This window comes from Dermacentor albipictus, chromosome 9 (assembly GCF_038994185.2).
Source record: "Dermacentor albipictus isolate Rhodes 1998 colony chromosome 9, USDA_Dalb.pri_finalv2, whole genome shotgun sequence".
NCBI classification, from domain to species: domain Eukaryota; kingdom Metazoa; phylum Arthropoda; class Arachnida; order Ixodida; family Ixodidae; genus Dermacentor; species Dermacentor albipictus.
In genome coordinates this window covers 98,241,057-98,262,600 of record NC_091829.1, presented here as the reverse complement: position 1 = coordinate 98,262,600, position 21,544 = coordinate 98,241,057, and the positions used below count along the sequence as shown (strand labels likewise).

Below are 21,544 nucleotides of genomic sequence, written 5' to 3'. Positions count from 1 at the left end.
TTCTGAAATACAGTCAGACAAGGCACAGGAGGACAACGGCTTACCACCCGCAGACGAATGGTCTTACGGAGCGACTGAATAAGACCCTCGCCGACATGCTAGCGATGTACGTCGACGTCGAACACAAGACCTGGGATGCCGTCCTGCCGTACGTAATATTCGCTTATAACATGGCGGTGCAAGAAACAACACAGATCACGCCGTTCAAGTTGGTTTACGGCAGGAACCCGACGACGACGCTCGACGCTATGCTGCCGCACGTAACGGACGAAGAGAATCTTGACGTCGCTACCTATTTCCAGCGCGCCGAAGAAGCCCGACAGCTCGCCCGCCTGCGAATCAAGAACCAGCAGAAGACCGACAGCCGACACTACAATCTCCGACGACGCTTCGTCGAGTACCAGCCCGGCGACCGTGTTTGGGTATGGACCCCGATACGCCGACGGGGACTGAGTGAGAAACTATTGCGACGCTATTTTGGACCCTACAAGGTCATCCGACGTATTGGCGCACTGGACTATGAGGTCGTGCCAGACGGCATTTCGCATTCACAGCGATGTCGCGCACGACCTGAAGTGGTCCACGTGGTGCGTCTGAAACCATTTTACAGACGCTAACGAACTTCCCTTATTTTGCTTTTTTCTTTGCTATGAGTGCTTACTTATTACTTTGATTTGTTTGCAGCATCGGGTCGATGCTTTTTAAGAGGGGGGTATTGACACGTGTACTTGTCTTTATCGGGCGACAAGTTTTGCCGCCGAACAAATGTTATCGCACAGCGCGGGACGCGCCTGCATGTATCCGAAGTTTCTGGAAAGTTATCGATGCTTCTACCCGCTGTCTGTTGTCGCCGAACGTTGTGTTATCTGATTTCATCGCTTGACACGAATGGTGTAGAACATTTTAGAAGGCATGCGGGTCCCAACTTTTAATCTGGAACATTCGATGATTGCTGTATAAAAGCCGACGCGCTTGACCCGCTGAGCAGATTTTCGACGATCGCCGACTGTGTTCGCCGCTTTCCTTTTGCTATACGTGTAGCCTCTTTTGTGGGCACAGGTTCGCCCAATAAAAGCTAGTTTTGTATTCCACCGTACTGCTTCTTTCTTCGCCGTCACTACCACGTGACAATATACCCAAGGCAGGATATATAATACACGGTTAACCCTTGCCGCCAGGAAATACGGAAGTAATAAGAAGTGAACAGAAGACAGGAAAGATAGAAAAGTGCGAGAGAAAGACGAAGATCGGAGAGGAGGACAAGAAAAGGCGACTGCCGATTTCCTCCAGGTAGGTCAGGCTGAAGGTGCCGTCTATGTGAAGCCGAGGCCGCAGAGGTGTGTTGCCTCCGCCGGGGGGCCTTAAAGGTCCAAACACCCAGCATCGGCTCTACCCCCAGGATCCCCTTTTCCCCAGACACGGCTAACACGCGCACGGCTACACGCGGGAGGGTCCGGCCCTCGTGTGCTCGGGTACGTGGTGTCGCAACACACCAAACGCCTGTTTACGCAGACGCCCCTGCGGGGGTTACCTACATAGGTGTCTCCCCCTTTCCACCTATACCAGACGGTGACTACACCGTATCCCCCAATCCGGATGTCTTGCCCTCGCATAACGTCACTTTTACTCACAGCGTCATTACCATTTCGGACAACGTGTCCTGCCTTCCACTTGTGAACTTTGGACTTGATACACTACTCCCACGCGGAATATCCCTTGCGCAAATAACGCCGGCCAGAGACCACAACATTTCGGCTTTAACTTGTAACAGCACCTCGTGTTCAACTCTTCCTTAACCCCCTGTCCCTTCAGACTTGAATGCCCTCACAAAAATGATTGCTCCCGACCTTCCGCCCCACCGTGCTAAGGAACTGCATTGCCTCCATGCCTCATACTGGGACATATTCGACCTTGGAGAGTGCCCTCTAGGACAAACATCTGTCGTAAAACATCGAACACCGGTGATGCGAGCCTGATCCATCGGCGACCCTACCGCGTCTCACCTACTGAGCGAGAAGTCATCCAACATGAAGTTGACAGGATGCTTTCTCGAGACATCATCGAACCTTCTTGCAGCCCATGGGCATCCACTGTTGTACTAGTTAAAAAGGGCAACAGTTGGCGATATTGTGTGGATTATCGACACCTCAACAAGGTAACCAAAAGGGATGTCTGTCCGCTGCCACACATTCACGATGTCCTGGATTGTCTGCATAGAGCACAATATTTTTCGTACATCGACCTTCGCTCCGCCTACTGGCAAATTGCCGTCGACGACATGGATCGCGAGAAGACAGCATTTATTACTACCGATGGCCTGTATCACTTCAAAGTGATGCCTTTCGGTTTATGTAGGGCCCCGGCCACATTTGAACGAATGATGGACGCCCTCCTACATGGTTTCAAGTGGTCCATCTGCCTCTGTTACCTGGACGACATGATCGTTTTTTCTCCGACTTTAGCGACATACCTCGAACGCCTGTCGACGATCCTATCAGTTTTCCGTCAGGCGGGGCTACAATTAAATTCGTCCGAGTTCCACTTCGGTCGTCGGAAAATCTCTGTGCTCGGGCAGCTCGTCGATTCTTCTTGTGTACGCCCTGATCCCGATAAAATACGGGCAGTGAAAGACTTTCCCGAGCCAACATGGGCCAAGGATGTTCGCAGCTTCTTGGACCTTTGCTCCTACTTCCGTTGGTTTGTCCGAAATTTTGCGAACGTTGCGCGCCCTCTCAGTCAGCTCCTCAAGAAAGACGCCGCATTGATTTGGGGCCCTGAGCTAGCTGGTGCTTTCACTGAGCTGATTGGGCTGCTTACGTCCCCGCCCATTCTCGCTCACTTTGATGCGTCAGCTCCAACAGAAGTCCGTCCCGACGCCAGTGGCCATGGTATTGGCGCTATCTTGGCACAGAAACAAGGGCGAGAACGTGTTATTGCCTACGCCAGCCGCCTTCTTTCCTCTGCTGAGCGCAATTATTCCATCACCGAACGCGAGTGTGTGGTTCTCGTTTGGACAGTGGGTAAATTCCGCCCCTATTTGTCCAGCCGCCAATTCACAGTCATCACTGATCACCACGCTCTGTGTTGGCTTTCGTCCTTCAAAGACCCTTCAGGGCGCCTTGGCCGCTGGGCTCTGCGCCTTCAAGAATACAACTATTCAGTAGTATACAAGACCGGCCGGTTACATCAAGATGCGGACTGCTTGTCGCGCCATCCTGTCGACCCTCCTGACGTTTCTGCGGCCGGCATACCTGTCACCGTTCTCTCTCTGGCTGCTCTTCGCGATATTGAAGCCGAACAACGTCGGGACGCCTCCTTACAGGACCTTATTCAACGGCTCACTTTAATGACGCCCGATCCTTCCCTTCGCTTGTTTGAACTCCAATATGGTATATTATACCGCTCTAACATGCGCCCGAACTGCCCTGCCCGACTCTTTGTTGTGCCTGAGCATCTGCGTCAGACTGTTCTCGCCCAGCTTCATGATGTCCCGACTGCCGGTCACCTTGGCGTGTCACGGACCTATGACCGCGTGCGTCGGCGCTTCTAATGGCCTGGTCTGTACTGTGACGTCTGCCGTTACGTCGCTGCGTGTGACCTTTGTCAACGACGCAAAAAGTCCACCACACTCTCTGCTGGTCGCCTTCAACCACTTGACGTACCATCAGAACCATTCTTCCGTGTAGGTGTTGATCTTGTAGGCCCTTTTCCTACGTCTGATTCGGGAAACAAGTTGATTGCTGGAGCAACAGACTACGCCACCCGATGTGCAATCACACGGGTTCTTCAGAGAAGCTGTGTAACCGATCTCGCCGACTTCCTCCTAGAGAACGTCATCCTTTACCACGGCGCCTCTCGACAGCTCCTCACTGACCGCAGCCGCTACTTTCTTTCTAAAGTTGTCAACGACATTCTGCACTCGTGAGCGACTAAACACAAACTTGCTACTGCCTGCCATCCACAAACGAACGGTCTAACCAAGCGCCTTAACCGCACCCTTACTGACATGCTGTCCATGTATGTCTCCGCTGACCACGACGACTGGGAAGTTGGGCTGCCGTTCGTTACTTTCGCCTATAATTCGTCTCGCCATGATGCAGCCGGCTTCTCTTTTTGGCCGCGAGCCTACGCTACCTTTCGACACCATTCTGCCTGCTAGTCTGAATTCCACGTCCGAGTACGCCCGTGAAGGCATACTCAAAGCTCAAGAAACACGCCATATTGCCCGACGTCGACTTGTGGAGTCACAGGACAATCAGCGGCGCTTATATGACACCCACCATCGCGACGTCCATTACACCCTAGTTCTCCTTTGGTCGCCGTCGCGACGCGTTGGAGTCTCGGAGAAGTTACTTTCACGCTACTCTGGCCCTTACCGTTTCTTGCGTAAAGTAGCTGACGTCACGTACGGAATCACCCCTCTTGAGCCAACCGTGGCTCAGCATCGCTCCAACGTGGTCCATGTCCCGCGTTAAGTTGTATCACGCGCCCACCTCCTAACCAGCGCCGAGCCGGTGCTTCCGCCGCCGGGGGTCGTGTAACACGCTGACGAAGATGTTGTCAGCTTGGTCGGACGAAGACAACGCTCTGGACTTCACGCGATGTCTACCACCTTGTCAGCCGCTGCGGTTATTGTAAATATCCTGTAAATATACATCTTACTGTGTTCAACCCCGTAACAATATAATTCACCTGCTTTGAGGACTATAAGAGGTGTGCTGCCAACATGAGTCTCTGTCCATGGTTTATTGGGCCGCTTTGTATGTGGCACAACATATGATGATACTCGTTTTCTGCGTTCTGGGCCAACACCCCGCAATATACGCCGATGATATATGTTCCAGATGTATGTGCTAGGATAACACAGGGATTATGCGGCTCTAAAAACATTGCCGGTGACGGCGCCACACCCGGAAGACACCTCCTCCTCGAGCACGATCATTTGATAGACAGACATGTCAACGAAGTTGCAGCCAGAGTGCTAGGGATATTACGGAGTTTGCACTGGCGTGCTGTGTTTGCAGCATGTTTACTGTGTCGTAGTTGGCAGCGAGATTGCCATTTCGTGCGTCTGCGGTGGCCAGCACGGTGTATCTCTAAATTGTTCGAATGCTAATCGCATCAACTTTGTGATTCATCTTGAGATTGTTTCTGCTGGCAGTTTCTCTACTCACCTCTAGTGGTATTTTGTCTTTGGCTAAATGCACGTCAGTTTTTTATAGCTGAACTTTTCGCTATTGTTTTGGGCTCGAATGAACTGTTTCCATAGCATATGTTAATGCATTCACTTTGACTGACTCCTTCACCGTTTGTTCATGCGTCAATTCGATAAGTTCTTCTACGCCTGAGCTCTTAGTCTTCACTTGTAATGAATAAGCTGCGTCAGGTGGGCTTCGGATGGGTTGTTATCTAAACAATACTCACTATAACAACCAAAGTGGTTATACCAATGTGACCAACGTCGATGACCTTGTCTTCTTTTGCCACCGTAACAATATTGACGTATAGACCGCGCACTAATATGCAAAGGATTTCTGAATATGACGTTTCCAAACTGTCCTAAAATTTAAAATATTCCACGTAAATCATCATCACATTTGTCCGCTTTATAGGTGTAAATTATCCAATATAGACAAATACGATGTCATTTGTTGGTATTCGGTTTGTAATCCTTCTATTAATTTTTTTACACATATTTCCCGCAAACTTGGTAAAAGAATTGGGGCGATAAATTGAACATCTGCTCCCAGCGGTCTATAGCATTATTATTTTTTAACTCTGGTTCAATTTTTCCATGCGTCTTTTTTGGTATTTTTCACAACTTGTGTTACATTTCGTCATCCATTACTTCCCTAGACCACTTCAAGCCGCGCAAGAGAGAGTCCATCATGCGCTCGAATGTAGCTGGCGCATTGCATAATCCAAAGGGCATGACTTTAAATTGGTACAGACCGTCCGGTGCGACAAAGGCGGTTTTCTCGCGGTCCATCTCATCGACGCTAATCTGCCAATAGCCGGAGCGGAGGTCAATTGATGAAAAGTATTGGGATCCGTGAAGGCAGTCAAGAGCGTCATCAATGCGAGGCAAGGGATAAACATCCTTCTTTGTTATCCGGTTGAGGTGACGGTAGTCAACGCAGAAGCGCCACGAGTTGTCTTTTTTCTTTACTAAGACAACCGGTGAAGCCCACGGGCTACTGGAGGGTTCAATGATGTCCTTGTCCATCATCCTGTCTACTTCCTTCTGTATGATGGCCCTTTCTGTTGCCGAGACACGATATGGCCGCCTATGAATGGGGCTGGCATCACCGGTGTTGATGCGATGCGTGACAACAGATGTCTGGCCAAGTGGACGGTCGTCCAAATCAAAGATGTCCCGATAAGATGACAGGAGATGACGAAGAGCTGTTGTTTGCTCGGAAGGAAGGTCGGGGGCGATCATCTTAGAAACATCGTCCGCAGGCGTCGAGTACGAAGGAGTGGATGACAAAGGTCCGTTCGTACTGAGGAAGGATTCAGAGGTCAAAAAAGAAATCTGAAATTCTTCCAAAGGAGTGATATGCGCTATGGCGATACCGTGTGGCAAAACATGTGACGAGAACCCAAAATTGAGGATGGGCACGCGAGCGCAGTTTTCGCGGATCCGAATTAAGGTGCTCGGTAGGGCAATATTACGCGACAAAACCACGTCAGTAAGCGGCGACAGGACGTACTCGCCATCAGGTACGGGGGGACAGGGCGTCAGCAGGACATTTGTAGCAGCCTGTGGAGACAGCCTTGCATATTCAGCAGCACATAAGCGGTGTGGAGCACAAGTGGTTGCGTCGGCAGGAAGCGGCAGGTCCAACTGTACAACACCTGCAGAGCAGTCAATTTGGGCAGAGTGTTTCGAAAGGAAGTCGAGGCCGAGAATTAGGTCGTGTGGGCAGTGTTCAAGGACGATAAATAGAACAACGGTATAATGGCCCCCAATGGTCACACGTGCTGTGCACATTCCAAGGACAGGTGACGTACTCCCATCGGCGACTCGCACGGTGCACGGTACGGCGGGGGTCAGAACCTTTTTGAGCCTGCTGCGGAGAGCAGCGCTCATAACTGAAAGCTGCGCTCCTGTATCAACGAGAGATCTAACAGGAACGCCATCGACTTCAATGTCCAGCAGGTTTCCACATGTAGGCAGGGTCAATAGAGGATTTGTGGGCCGGGTCGGAGTTGCAGCTTCACCTCCGGGAGCTGCACCGCCTAGTTTCCCGAAGCGAAGCGACCGGTTGCAGAAGGGGACGAAGAGCGGTGAACGAGAGGCGAACAGGACCTACGACCTTGCGGAGACGGGGAGCGGCTGGATCTTGGTGGAGCACTGTCGGCGTTGATGTTCCTAGTCGGCGTATAGGGCGAGAAAGTGCGATTGTCGGGTACTTGGCTGTAGTGACTCGGAGACGACCACCGAGGAGGCGACGACCAGTGGTTGCGGCAATGACGGGCGATGTGTCCAATACCGGAACAATTAAAACAGATGGGTTTATCATCCGCTGTGCGCCATTCAGCTGGGTTGCGACGGAGTGGTGGAAAGCTTTGCGTCCGGGAGCGAGCGGTCGGAGAAATTTGGTAGGTGTTGGTATGGCGGACCGAGCAGAGAGATGGAATGCCCAAACTTGGTATTTCCTCCCGAACGACCACTTGTATAAGGGAGATAGCGGGTACGCTTTCCCGACAGTCTGAACGAACAGGAGCCGGGGCCATGGCCTCAAGCTCACGGCGAACGATGCGCGTTATTTCTTCCGGTCCTGCGGGCTGAACGAACCGCGGCGGGTCTTCGCAAGAAGATGTCGCGGCAGTATTGGGCAACCGGTCGAATGTTTGAGTGACGCGGCGGCCCTTCGCTTGTTCGAAGCGCCGGCACTCCTTAATAATTGCATCCACAGTGGCACAATCCTTACACATCAAGAGATTGAAGGCATCGTCTGCAATACCTTTCAATATATGGCCAATCTTGTCTGCCTCGGTCATGTTGTCATCAGCCTTGCGACAGAGGGCCAGCACATCCTGTATGTACACGACATAGGATTCTGTGGACGTCTGAGCGCGGCACGCAAGTTCTTTTTTAGCTGCCAGCTGACGACCGACAGGTCTGCCAAACAGGTCTCGCATTTTTTCTTTGCAAACATCCCAGCTCGTTAGGTCAGCTTCATGTGTGTCATACCATTGCTTCGCGGTTCCCTTCAGATAAAATATTACGTTTGCAAGCATCATTGTAGGATCCCACCTGTTGTTGTCGCACACTCGCTCGTACATCGTAAGCCAGTCCTCAACGTCGACTTTGTCCGTGCCACAAAATGTTCCCGGGTCCCGTGGGTGAGTGAGGATGACCGTGGGCACGGACTGCCGAGGCGTTGTCGCTTGTGTCGGTTGATTTGCCATTGTGGCAGCAGGTAGATGACGTCCGCTGCGAAGTTCCGTGGTTGTACCCCGCACCTCCACCAAAATGTTGCGGGAAGAAAGCAGGCCCACGAGTGTAAAATAACTTATATTTACAAATGATGGATATGGCGTTCAGGCAACCGCCAGACTTCGTCTTTCTCTCGTCCAATTCAACGTCTTCCTTCACTTCACCGTAACAATATTTTTGTTCGAAATTTAGTTATTTACATCTACTCAGCTCTTTGTAGCTTGGGCGCCCAGGTTCGGCGTGGTCATGACCGCGTTATTGCGTACGCCTGCCGCCTTTGGTCTCCTCTGGAGCGAAACTATCCCATTACCCAGAGAGAGTGTCTTGCTCTTGTCTGGGTGGTTGCGAATTTCCGTCCCCTCTTATATGCCGGCCTTTTTCTGTTGTCACCGACCATTAAACTCTCTGTTGGCTTTCGTCCTAACTTTCGTCCTTTTTCATCTATCCACTCATTCTCACGGCCATTCTCATATTTCTCATCGAGTTAACTATCCAGTACTACGTGAGTGCCTTTGCTTTTAACTATAGATACGCAGAAAAATGGAAATCAGCAATTTGACAGTTTCAGCAAAGCGTTGTGTGATACATTAGCGTAATCGTCAAGCACCTTAATAAAAATATATTTTCGCACTCATATCTGTCCTTGGATGGCGAAAGGACTGCTAAAATTATTGAAAGATAAAGACTTTTGGCACACTAAAGTAAAGTCACCTAGGGGTAACAAATATTATGAACAAAAATTTCGTATGGCTCGAAATATAGTAATTAGCGCTATACGTATTCGTAAAAAAGAGTATTACACAAACTTAATAGTCCGTAATTCTGGTAATTCAAAGGCTACAGGCTCATTATCAACTCGGTAATTAAGCCATCGGTTGGAGAACATACAACATGAGATTTGAAAACCTTAGGAATATTAATGGAATCCTTAGTATCGTCCTTTATCACGTACTCCTGTATGATTCGTCGCGCAGTATCTAATAATGTACTTCTTCTTTTGTCTATTACCTGGAAAGGACGACAAACTCATTAGGTTTTGTGGACACTACAGCGGAGGAGATATTGTCCGTACTTAACGGCATGCCATTCAAACATTCTACTGGTCACGATGGAATATCCACAATGGCCCCAAAGAATTGAATTGATATACTGTGCAAGTCATTAGAAAAAAATATTCAATCTGTTTCTATACTGCTACCTGTCCAGGTTTATTAAAGATCGCTAAGGTTATTCCAATTTGCAGAAGTGTGGACCATAATTCACTAGAACACTGCCATCCTATATTTTTCTTAAATTGCTTAAACACCGTCTTTGAAAAGCTTATCGTCCAACTTGTCACTTCATTTCTTGAACTTGAATCCATTTTGGCTTAATGCCAGCATGGTTTTCGAGCTAGAAGATTGAAAAACACAGCAGTATTAGCTTTGCCTGACTACAGAAATTCTCACATGAACAACAACAAAAGTATCCTAGGCAAATTTCTAGATGTGCGAAGAGCGTTTTACTCTGTAGATCATGACATACTGCTAAATAAGTTAGAATGCTATGGTTTTCGAGCTCTAACTGTTCAACTTTTTTCGCAGATATCTCAATAACAGAAAACAACTAGTTGCCATTGCAGATACGAAGTCCGACGTTCCTTACGTTTCTGAAATCACAAGGCTCAGCAGTGGGGGAGTCATCATCATCATCATCATCATCATCATCATCATCAGCCTGGTTACGCCCACTGCAGGACAAAGGCCTCTCCCATACTTCTCCAACAACCCCGGTCATGTACTCAATGTGGCCATGTCGTCCCTGCAAACATCTTAATCTCATCCGCCCACCTAACTTTCTGCCGCCCCCTGTTACTGGGGGAGTACGGTAGCGCGATTAGATGACGGGTCAAAAAAAGACACGTAGGGACACACACGGCGCTAACTTCCAACAATGTTTATTATGTAAAACCACGACGAACTTGCACACTCAGCCAAACTTGACGCACTGCCAACCGGTCAAACCGGGCGTACTATAAGTAAGCATACTAGAAGTAAAGCGTAAGTAGGTCCTGGTTTTCGATATAAAACATTGTTGGAAGTTAGCGCTGTGTGTGTCCCTACGTGCCTTCTTTTGTCCCGTCTTTTAATCGCGCTACCGTACTCCCCTTGGAGATGCATTACCAACAAGCCCACATTGCAACCCTCGTCAGTACTGGGGCCAATATTTTTTTTCTTGGTTTGTAAACAATCTTTCTGGTGCCATAGAAAACTGCTTTGCTGTAATGTATGCAGACGACACTGTTTTACTTTGTGCGCTAGACTCCCTGGGCAAAACATTTCAGGTCTGAGAGCAATTCTGAGAGCAACTCTGCGAGCAATTTAGCATATGCTATAGCCATCCATCCTGTTGTATTGCATCTTGGGGTAACACATACGTTTGATATGTAGAACCTATTGTACTTCTTCAGAAAAGGGACTTGCGATTTATGACTTTTTCGGATTACCAAGCTGAATTCGTGCCACTGTTTCAAAGTTTAAATATAACGCTTTTTAATTTATTACTGAATTTTAGCATTACATTGCATAATCATAATAGTGTATCCACTAACTCCCCTTCGAATTTATCAATTTTTTTACCTTCCAGAAGCAATACGCGCAGCGCACTTAAGGGAAATGTTCTCTTGCCAAAAATGCTTAATATATATGGAATGAGAAGGTTAAACAGCGCCGGAGCACGTCTATGAAACAGCTTACCATAGGGAGTAAAACAAGCAAAATTTTTTCACTATCACTGAAATCACTTTATCACTCACTACTATTATATGCATAGGGTTTCCATCTCGCTGGTGTACATATCTGTTTTTTTTCACTTGCAGTGTATAGTTACCACATACAAATTCCTTTCTTTAGGTTCGTCGTAGCTATTACACGTACCCTGCCTGTGTTCATAAACTAATATTTATGTACATAGGATTTATTTATACTTTGTTCTATTGCCGCTATGATTCTGAACAATAACTAGCATGGATCCCAACTACACTTGAGCTAGGGATTCAGATGCCCTGTACAATATTTCCTGTATACTTTCCCTATTTTTAATACACTTCACGCTCAACTTCAACACCACAGGGAAGCTTGGACAAAGGGCTTTGCAAATAGAGTTTTCCTATTCGATGGCCTACAAATCGGGGCACCAGCACACCAACGCCGACTGCTTGTCGCATTACCCCGCAGTCTAGCCCAACGTCGACGACCCGGACGCCTTCACCTGCGGTCTCTCCGTCTCCCAACAATTGGACATGGTCAGTGAGAAACGCCGTGACCGCACTTTGGGGACCCTCATTGAGCGACATGAATCTGCGCCTAATGACCGATCCTTACTGCGCTTCGTCTTACAGAACGGCGTTTCGTACTGCCACAATTTTCGCGTCGACGATCCTTCCTTCTCTGTGTTGCCCCTCGACGCCTTCGCTCAGCCGTTCTCCATGAGCTTCTGACGCACGTACCACCGTGTCCGCCGTCGCTTCTACTGGCGTCGCTTTGCTCGCTCTGTACGGCGATACGTTGCGGCGCACGAGCCCTGTCAGCATCAAAAAAAAAAAGACAAGCGACGCTTCCGGCCGGGTATCTTCAACCGCAACTGCTGGCACAAAAATCCACGAGGTACAAGACATAGGGATTGCCCACGAGCGGCAAGGAACAGGGAGGACACTGAAACTTGACGACCCAATGCCCAATTTGGAAGTAAGCATGGGTTAGGTGCACTGGAAGGTGGTGAGGTTCTTGTGAGCTGTTTCTGGAATTTAGTTCGTGATAAGGTTGGCATTTTCTTATATTTTAAACCGTGAACTCATGGCATTTCTGGTGCCTATGTTGCAGGTAAAGGCCATTTCACTTCAGAGACTATACGCAAATAATGAAAGCCAAGAAATGCACCTTCCGAGCGTCATCACTGCCAAAACGGCATGTAGGTTTTGTCAAGAGCAAAAACCGTGATCTTGTCTAAGAACGACAGTAAATTGAGCTCTTTGACAGAGGCTGATCGTAGAAGGAGTTAGGCATGCAGACACGAGCAAAAGAGAAGGGAAGAAGACACACACACTATCAATTACTTTACAGCAAACGTTTTTGTTTGCTTCCCCTTCCCCTTTCGTAGTGTCTGCATGCCTAACGTTTTCTCGGAAGGATCTGTTCTTGTTACTCATGCCACCAGGTCGTTATGATCCTCATCGTGAACCTTTATACATGTTTTATATCACTATCATGTCGTTTACAGATTATCTGTACAACTGGCTGTCCAGCCATTGATCTTATTCCTAGTCTCAGCCGTTTAGCCTGGCCCATTCGCTTGCATTCTCTTTGCTATGGACCAAACGCACTAGTATTTCTCATAATATAATAACTATTTTTTCTATAATTTCCCTGCATTCTCCATGCAATATAAATGGATTTTTTCGTTTGCGCCGTGCTTCAATTATTTGATTCAGAAGCGCTGTATATATATATATATATATATATATATATATATATATATCTAGTCATATAATGAGAAGCCAACAAACACTGACACCAAGTACAATATAGGGGAAATTGCATGTGCTTAATAAATGAAATAAAGTAATAATAAATTAATGGAAATTAAAGTGGATGAAAAAACAACTTGCCGCAGGTGGGAACCGAACCCACAACCTTCGGATGTCGCGTGCGATGCTCTACCAATTGAGCTACCGCGGCGGCGTTTCCCCATCCACTTTCTTGGGTATTTATGTGTACTAGTAGAACCCTGGGAGTGTTAGGCAGCGCCCCCACTCACAGACCTTGGCGGCGGACGTGGAACGTCTTTTTTGCCGCAGGCGTCACGAGAACGGGATCTTTTCGGGTGAAGCCAACTGGTCAATAAACCCACATCCCATCCACTTTCTTGGGTATTTATGTGTACTAGTAGAACCCTGGGAGTGTTAGCCAGCGCCCCCACTCACAGACCTTGGCGGCGGACGTGGAACGTCTTTTTTGCCGCAGGCGTCACGAGAACGGGATCTTTTCGGGTGAAGGCAACTGGTCAATAAACCCACATATCCTACCTGAAGGCATCAATGTTGCCGGATTCAGACCCTCGTTATGTGATAAACGAGAAGAAAGGGGGTTAACCGAGGGACCCGATAATTATTAGTCATATAATGAGAAGCCAACGAACACTGACACCAAGTACAACATAGGGGAAATTGCATGTGCTTAATAAATGAAATAAAGTAATGATAAATTAATGGAAATTAAAGTGGATGAAAAAACAACTATGCTACCTGATGCCTTCAGGTAGCATATGTGGGTTTATTGACCAGTTGCCTTCACCCGAAAAGATCACGTTCTCGTGACGCCTGCGGCAAAAAAGACGTTCCACGTCCGCCGCCAAGGTCTGTGAGTGGGGGCGGTGGCTAACACTCCCAGGGTTCTACTAGTACACATAAATAGCCAAGAAAGTGGATGGGGAAACGCCGCCGCGGTAGCTCAATTGGTAGAGCATCGCACGCGACATGCGAAGGTTGTGGGTTCGGTTCCCACCTGCGGCAAGTTGTTTTTTCATCCACTTTAATTTCCATTAATTTATCATTACTTTATTTCATTTATTAAACACATGCAATTTCCCCTATGTTGTACTTGGTGTCAGTGTTTGTTGGCTTCTCATTATATGACTAATAATTATCGGGTCCCTCGGTTAACCCCCTTTCTATATATATATATATATATGTATATATATATATATATATATATATATATATATATATATATATGTAGTGCCAGCAGCGAAATGCATCCATCCTGTATTTATGAGCAATCATGCGCATCCGTCTAGTCTATTCATGAGCCATTGAACAGTTTACCATTGTGTAAACTGGAAACATTGTCAGAAACCGCTGTACCATTCTTTATTTTCTATGTTTATCTGTGGGAATGTACAGTTATTGCATTTACTTGCAAAAAGAAGAGAACTGACAGTGCTCTAGCACTGGAAATATTTTCTTTTGTATAAACTCTCTTAAAAGCTTTCAGCAACCTGGAATATACGAAGATGCAACTGGCAACACAGTCAGCATTTCGGATCAGAATAGACCACGTAATTAATAATGTTGTCACGCCTATTGACGAGCCCATCAAGCCGCCAGAGATGCCGATATATCTGGTTAAGACTAATGTTGCGGCTAGGGTTCGTTAGGGCACGTAATCCACGAAATCCAACGACCACTACATCAGGTTGGGAATATGAAGGAGAAAGGGTTTACTAGCCGAGGTACACGGCTCCAGTACGGAAGCCCACTTCATGCAGGTGGAAGGTAAACATCTCGGTTAACATCAGGACGCTCCTACCCACTCTATGAAAGTCACTTGTTTTAATACCATTGTCTTCCCTAGGCGAGTCGACTAGGGAATCTGACGACTGTCCAGTAGCAAATCACCATCGTCTGCTGTGTTGCGATACCACGCCCATGCTCGCAATAACCCGCTTTAATACCGCCTCCGAAGAAACCGGTTTGGAATGTGTGGAAAGAAATCATCCAGCGGCACCTAGTTTGTTTGTCGTCGCCCCCCCCCCCCCCTATTTTATTCGCTCAGGCTGCCATGTAAACGGCAGGGTGAGGGCCTTTGGTGGAACCCTGCAACAGCCGATATACACGCTGTCTTGACAGCTGCATAAGTGCCGATGCATGGGTGGTGATTTGACTCGTCGCAAACGTCTGATTACTGCGTTTCACAATACGTTGTTGTGGTTCCTTCGTTTTCATCCTTTGCTCAGGTTTACAAGTAATGGTGGGGTGAGCGCCCTTCAAACGTCAGTGTGCACGCTGCGTTGTCGTCTCGATATGGGGTGCGGTAGTTTGACACGTGGCAGACGTTCGATTTACACCTTTGTGGTGTTGAGACGTAACACTAACGAAAAGCTTGAGAAACTGGAGGCAAGCCTCGGAACAACAGCATATTTGCAGCACTAGTAATGCTTTCTGTTCAGTGCAGGTGTTTTTTGCCGAAGTAGATATATACTCTGAATTATATTACTTATAATGAATGTCATCGCTCTGGGACATAAAAGCTCCTGTGTTAATCTGTTCTCAATATTGCCACGTAGTAGTGACAGTGAAAACTATGCCCAACAGAACTGTCACTAGCTTAACTAACTTGTTATTTGGCGAACCGGTGCCCGAAAAATCAAGTTACGCTCAAAGCGCAACGATAGCGGCGAACACAGTCGGTCATCATCGAAAATCTAATCTGCCGGTCAAGTACGTCTGCTTTTATACATTAGTCATCGAAGTTTCCAGAGTAATCGCTGCTGCGCGCTCGTCTTCCAGAAAATACTACACAATTCCTGTCACGAGTAGAATCAGATTACTAATTGTTCGGTGAAAGTAGACAACGGAAAGGACCATCGATAACATCCCAGTTACTTCCAATCATGCAGACGCATCTTGCGCTGAGCGATAACCAGAAAAAGGTAACTATTAAATACAAGTGTCTATGCCCCTCACTTAAAAGCACCATCCAGATGCTGCAAACACGAGCGCTACAGACTAAATTACACGCACGAAATGAAATAACAAACAACCAAAGTCGCAGAGTTGGCGTTGGTAAAAGGGCTTAAGGCGCACAATATGGACTACTTCAGGCCGTGGACGGCACCACTGTAATTCCGAAACGCCATCTGGCACAACATCATAGTCCAAGGCGCCAATACATCAAACGATCCTGTGGCGTCCAAAATAGGGTCGCAAAAGCTCATCTTATTTTGTTATAGCGCAAGCTAAAGAAGGACAACAGAAAGGTACATCTGACACACACAGCTCTAACTTTCAACAACAAATTTATTGTCCGTTCTCGTCGGTATATATGCACCTTGAAAACGTCATATAGCACGTGTAAATGTGGTAAAAATCAACAACAAATAAAGTGGGAACCACATGCAAGCAGTTTTTTTCCTCACATGTCCACAAACATGTGCGCGTTCAGCGCTAACGGAGGCAATTGAGCTCTTTGAGGATAATGAAATGGAAGGTGTACTGACGCGTGCGTCGCCGAATGCTGATATGTGTCTAACTTCTATTATCAAGCGCTTCATCTCACACCTGCTTCTACTCATGATGACTGTTTCTTTAAATCCAGGCTTGCATTTGCATCTCTGGCAATCGATGGAAAGAAAGCGGTCAGCGGCCAAGTTGTTTACTTTGTTATTGTGTTCTCGTAGCCTGTTCTCGTAGCCAACAGAATAAGATATGCCGTACCAACAAGCCACTATAGCTATCATCATCGCAAAAGCGCCTCGCATAGTGTTCGTCGGCATATTGGTAGTGCCCGTAGACTCCAAACGCAGTCGCCGGGCTCGTACTGCACTTAACGTCGTTGAACATTGTAATGTCAGCTGCCTGTTTTCTGCTGGTTTGTGCGTGGCCGGACGAGCTGTCGGGCTTCTTCGGCGCCCTGGTAATGCTGACGACCGAAAGATTCTATCTGTCGGTGATGTGCGGCAGCAATGTGTCGAGAGTCGTCGTCGGGTTCCTGCTGTAAACCAGTTAGAACGGCGTGATCTGCGCTTTCTTGTAGCGCCATGTTGGAAGCGAAGTTTACGTACCGCAGGACAGCATCCAAAATCTTTTGTTGGACTTCGACGCACATCGCTAACACGCTCTCGAGCGTCTTATTCAGACGTCCCGTTAGGCCACTCGCATGTGGTTGGTAGGCAGTGCTCCTACGGTGGCTTCTCTCGGAATACTGCGGTGCGGCTTCAATAAGCTCAGCTGTGAAAGTCGTTCCTCTGTCAGTAATGAGGGCTTCTGTCGCACCATGCCGTGACAGGACGTTCTCAACGAAATATTTCGCTACTTCTGCTGCACTACCGTTGGGCAGAGCTTTCGTTTCAGTGTAGCAGGCAAGGTAGTCGGTGGCCACAACGGCCCACTCATCATTTTGTGGCCCTTAAATACCCCTGGAAGGGGCATTACATAAGGGGAGGCCGGAACATCGAACACAACAACGTAGGTCACTGTCAAACATTGTCACAATCAGTGATCAGCAGAATTTATACAAAAAAGTGCAAAGAACCCGTTTCCAAATATGTCGGAGACTGTCCGAGCAACTCTTTCATGATCTCATGAACCGATCGGCAAAGGTGGCTCTATCGGATACAGGAATTCCGCTGACCTTGCCGGAGTTGTGTTGTAACATTGGCAGTCACGGCATGTCTTGATGTAGCGGGCGACGTTGGCGGTCACGCGCTACCGATACACTCCTCTTGTATTCTTTTTAGCGTTCGGGAAAAGCCAAGTTGCCCGGCTGTCTGATCGTCATGCCGGACATGCAAGACTTCGAGCCCGAGTGCTGCTGGTACAACGAGAAGGTTGTTTTCACGGACAGGGGACAAGTTCTTTTTTACGAAGATGTCGTTGTGCAAGCAATACGAGAACAGTATCCACCGAAATACCCTAAGGTCAACGCCGGTCTTGCCTTCTAGGTGCTCCAAAAGCCTTCGTAATTCCGGGTGTACTCGTTGCTCTTCGCTGAAGTCGTCTGCAGTTATTGTTCCTAGGAAGGCGCATCGTCCACATTGTCTTCGGATGGCTGGTCAATAGGGAGGCGTGACAGGCAGCCGGCATCATATTGGTTTCACTTGGTATACACATTGGTGATGTCGAATTTCTGGAGTCTGAGACTCCACCGATCTAGGCGATCTCAAGGATCCTTGGAGTTTGCCTGCCAAAATAAGGCCTGGTCGTCGCTTACCACTTTGAAATGCCTGCCGTATATGTTTAAGGCGGCAAATTCGCCGCAGCCCAAATGATACCCAGGCAATGTTTTTCCATCGTAGAATAAATCACTTCAGTTTTGAGAGGTTCCAACTAGTCTAAGCTATTACGCTTTCAACTCCGTCTTTTCTCTGAACTAGCATTACACGGAAGCCAACGTTTCTCGCGTCGGTTTGGATGGCGGTCTCGACATCTTCGTAGAAATGTGAAAGCACCAGTGGTGACTGCAGCCATCGTTTCAGCTCCTCGAATGCATCGGCCTACCGTGTCTTCCATTTAAAGTCGACGTGAGCATTCGTAAGATGAGTTACCCGCCGTGGTTGCTCTGTGTATTGGGCTGCTGAGCATGAGGTCGCGGGATCGTATGCCGGCCACGGCGGCCGCATTTCGATGGGGGCGAAATGCGAAAACACCCGTGTACTTAGATTTAGGTGCACGGTAAAGAACTCCAGGAGGTCGAAATTTGCGGAGTCCACCACTACGGCGTGCCTCATAATCAGAAAGTGGTTTTGGCACGTAAAACCCCATAATTTTTTAAAGATGAGTTAAGGGTTCTGTAATTTTGAAAACCTCCATCACAAATCACCTGCAATAGGCACACATGTCAAGGAACCTGCGCACTACCTTGTCCAAACTTACTGGTGACGTCACCTAGGAAAAGAAGTCCTTCGTAAGCAAAACGGCACTTTTCCGACTTCAGGGCGAGCCCAGAGGACTTGATAGCCTCCAGTACTATCTAGCCTACATATGCCTATCTACCGTATAGGGGGAGGGGCAGTGGGGGCCTCGTCTCCCTCCACCACCATTAGTGGGTGGAGGGCAAAGCTGGCCATATGCCCCCCCCCCCACCCGCTGTTTCGAAAGCTGGCGCGGTTGGCTGCATTACTCATGTAAATATGTTTACAAGGTATCACCTGCTTAGGCAGCGAAGCTGGTCTTCTGGGCCTCCTCACCACGTGCTGTAGCAGATGACGCTGAAAAGGCAGCGCAGAGCAGAAAGGTACGGTTCTTCGTGGTGCAAGCCACCTGCAGGACGCCCCTCACTGGCCTGCATTGTCGACAACATTGTCGCCGTGCGATCCTAAACAAGTTTCACCTTCCACCCTTTGCGTCACCCTTCCACCCCTTGCGTTTGTTCGGGCCGTCTAAACGAAACATCTTTAATCGGCGACATTCTTGTCTGTTTAGCCACAATGTATTCTAATCAGCAACCGGTGTTTTAGCGGCAACTTGAGCAACATTTCAATCATATGGAAGTTAGGAACGTTGCTTAATAATAGCCTTCTAGAACGTCCTGTAATATCGAAATTTATTTGTATTGGCCAAAACTCACTTTACGACGCAACAACTCCGTGCTCATGATGAACAATGGTAGTCTGCAAATTCGTAGTCATCCCATTATATTTATGCTTCACAGCATACTGGTCAATATAGGTAGCACATTGTGCTAATAAATTTGGTATCTTCTTCGTCCGTTACAAAATCAGTTTGAATGCGTTTAAACGCTGCGCTTCCTTCAAGCTCACTAATTGCATTCGACTGGTGGATGTCCCCATGTGTAGCACTAAATTAATTTACCAGTAGCAATTGCAATTAATTTTTCTTCGGCCTTAGAAAACAGCAGGACAATAAAATAGATCGACTGTACAGACAAGGGTAATGTTCGGAGCGGCTGAGGTCGTTCACATGAATTGGAACAAATCACTTTACTGCAGTCAGACCAAGCAATCTGAGGGCGAATTTGAGGTAGAACAACGACAGAAAGCGTGCGCATTTATTCTGTAAGAAAGGTCGCGCAAGTGTTATCGTTATATTAAGAACATACGTCGAAGAATAGAATTTAGTCCTCGTGTAACGAAGGTCGACAAGAAAAAATGTGGTGCAATGTACACTGACCGTCATTTCGTTATAGGAAGAACTCGTGATTTGTTTTTTTTCTCTCTTTTGAATCGTGCCGCATATCTAATCTTACAGTGTGAAAACAAACGCAGCATTTCAGCTGTCATTAGCCGTCATGAAAATATATCACTAAGATACCAGCGCCGGTTTTAAGAAGGCTATTTTACGTATTTGAGCTAATGGAATCCGTCCGTAATTTCGCAGTAACAAGTTATGACAACCAATGTGACGCCATTTTTTATGGATTTCATCCAGGAATTCGACAATATTTCCCACAGAAGTTACTTTAGAAATTGAATGAATGCCTCAAATATCCATGATTGATAAAGTTCTTGTAAGCACACCTGAGGAAGCGGCAACAGCACGTCTAATACAGAGACCACTCTTTAGAATGACTCTCATTAGACTCCGGCCATGTGCGGCTGTTTTTATTTCCCGTAGTCATGATTGGCGTAGCAGGAAATATTTCAGTTGAAATTGTCGCTGATGATCGTGCTTCTGTCCAACACGAGGTGAATCGGGACGTTCAGAAGATTACTGAATGGTGTCATTTTTTTGCAAATGAAAATCAATATTTAAAATTATGTTTTTACATTTACGGTAATATTCGGCTTTTTGCTGAAACCATTCACTTGAAGTTTTTTGGACATTTCATCAATAATAGTGCTACGGCACAATATGTGCGATCACGAAAGGCCAGCAGTGTGAAGACGACGACGACGATTTAGAAGCTAGCGCGGGCTGTTGCCTCTTGGCCAAGCGCAGCGTATTTCCCTTGCAAATATATTTGTACATAGCTTGTCGTCTGCGTCTTCCTACGTAACATATTTGGTGGAGGTGGACGTTCCCTGTACCTCGTCACGGAGCTTCGCAGTGGACGGTACGTCGAGCCTACCTTCATGGCTCCCGGCGACGCCAACCCGACTCCACCGGCTCCGACACCTGCTGCCACTTCGACGACTTACATCACCCTCTCCGCTCCCCGTGATCCTGGCGTATTCTCGGCAAAAGATGGGGAAGACGTCGAGGACTGGATCAGCCTTTACGAACACGTCAGCCGCAATAACCGGTGGGACCGAACTATCATGCTCGCCAACGTCGTCTTTTACCTCGGTGGCACACCTCGAGTTTGGTATCGGACGCACGAAGATGAGCTGACCAGTTGGGTCCAGTTGATCAGTTGGACCAGTTGGACCAGTTGAGCTGACCAGTTGATCATTCAATTGTGAAAGTGTGTTGACCACATTGCAGTTGACCCAAACCGCAAACTGTTCTCTCTCAAAAGAGCTTCAAATTATGAACCCTTGTTGTTCAATTGCTAGTCTATGAAACTGTCGTCTCACTAGTAGTAAAGACCGCTTATACATAATCGGACCGTTTTACGAGGAAATGATATTCATAAAACAGAGAAAATATAAAAAAGGCCTTCA

General features: G+C 47.5%; 1 pseudogene; it reads right to left on the bottom strand.

Moving 5' to 3' along the window:
* LOC139050170 (uncharacterized) overlaps nt 1-21,544 on the bottom strand; it is a 42,468-nt pseudogene that overhangs the window by 19,006 nt on the left and 1,918 nt on the right.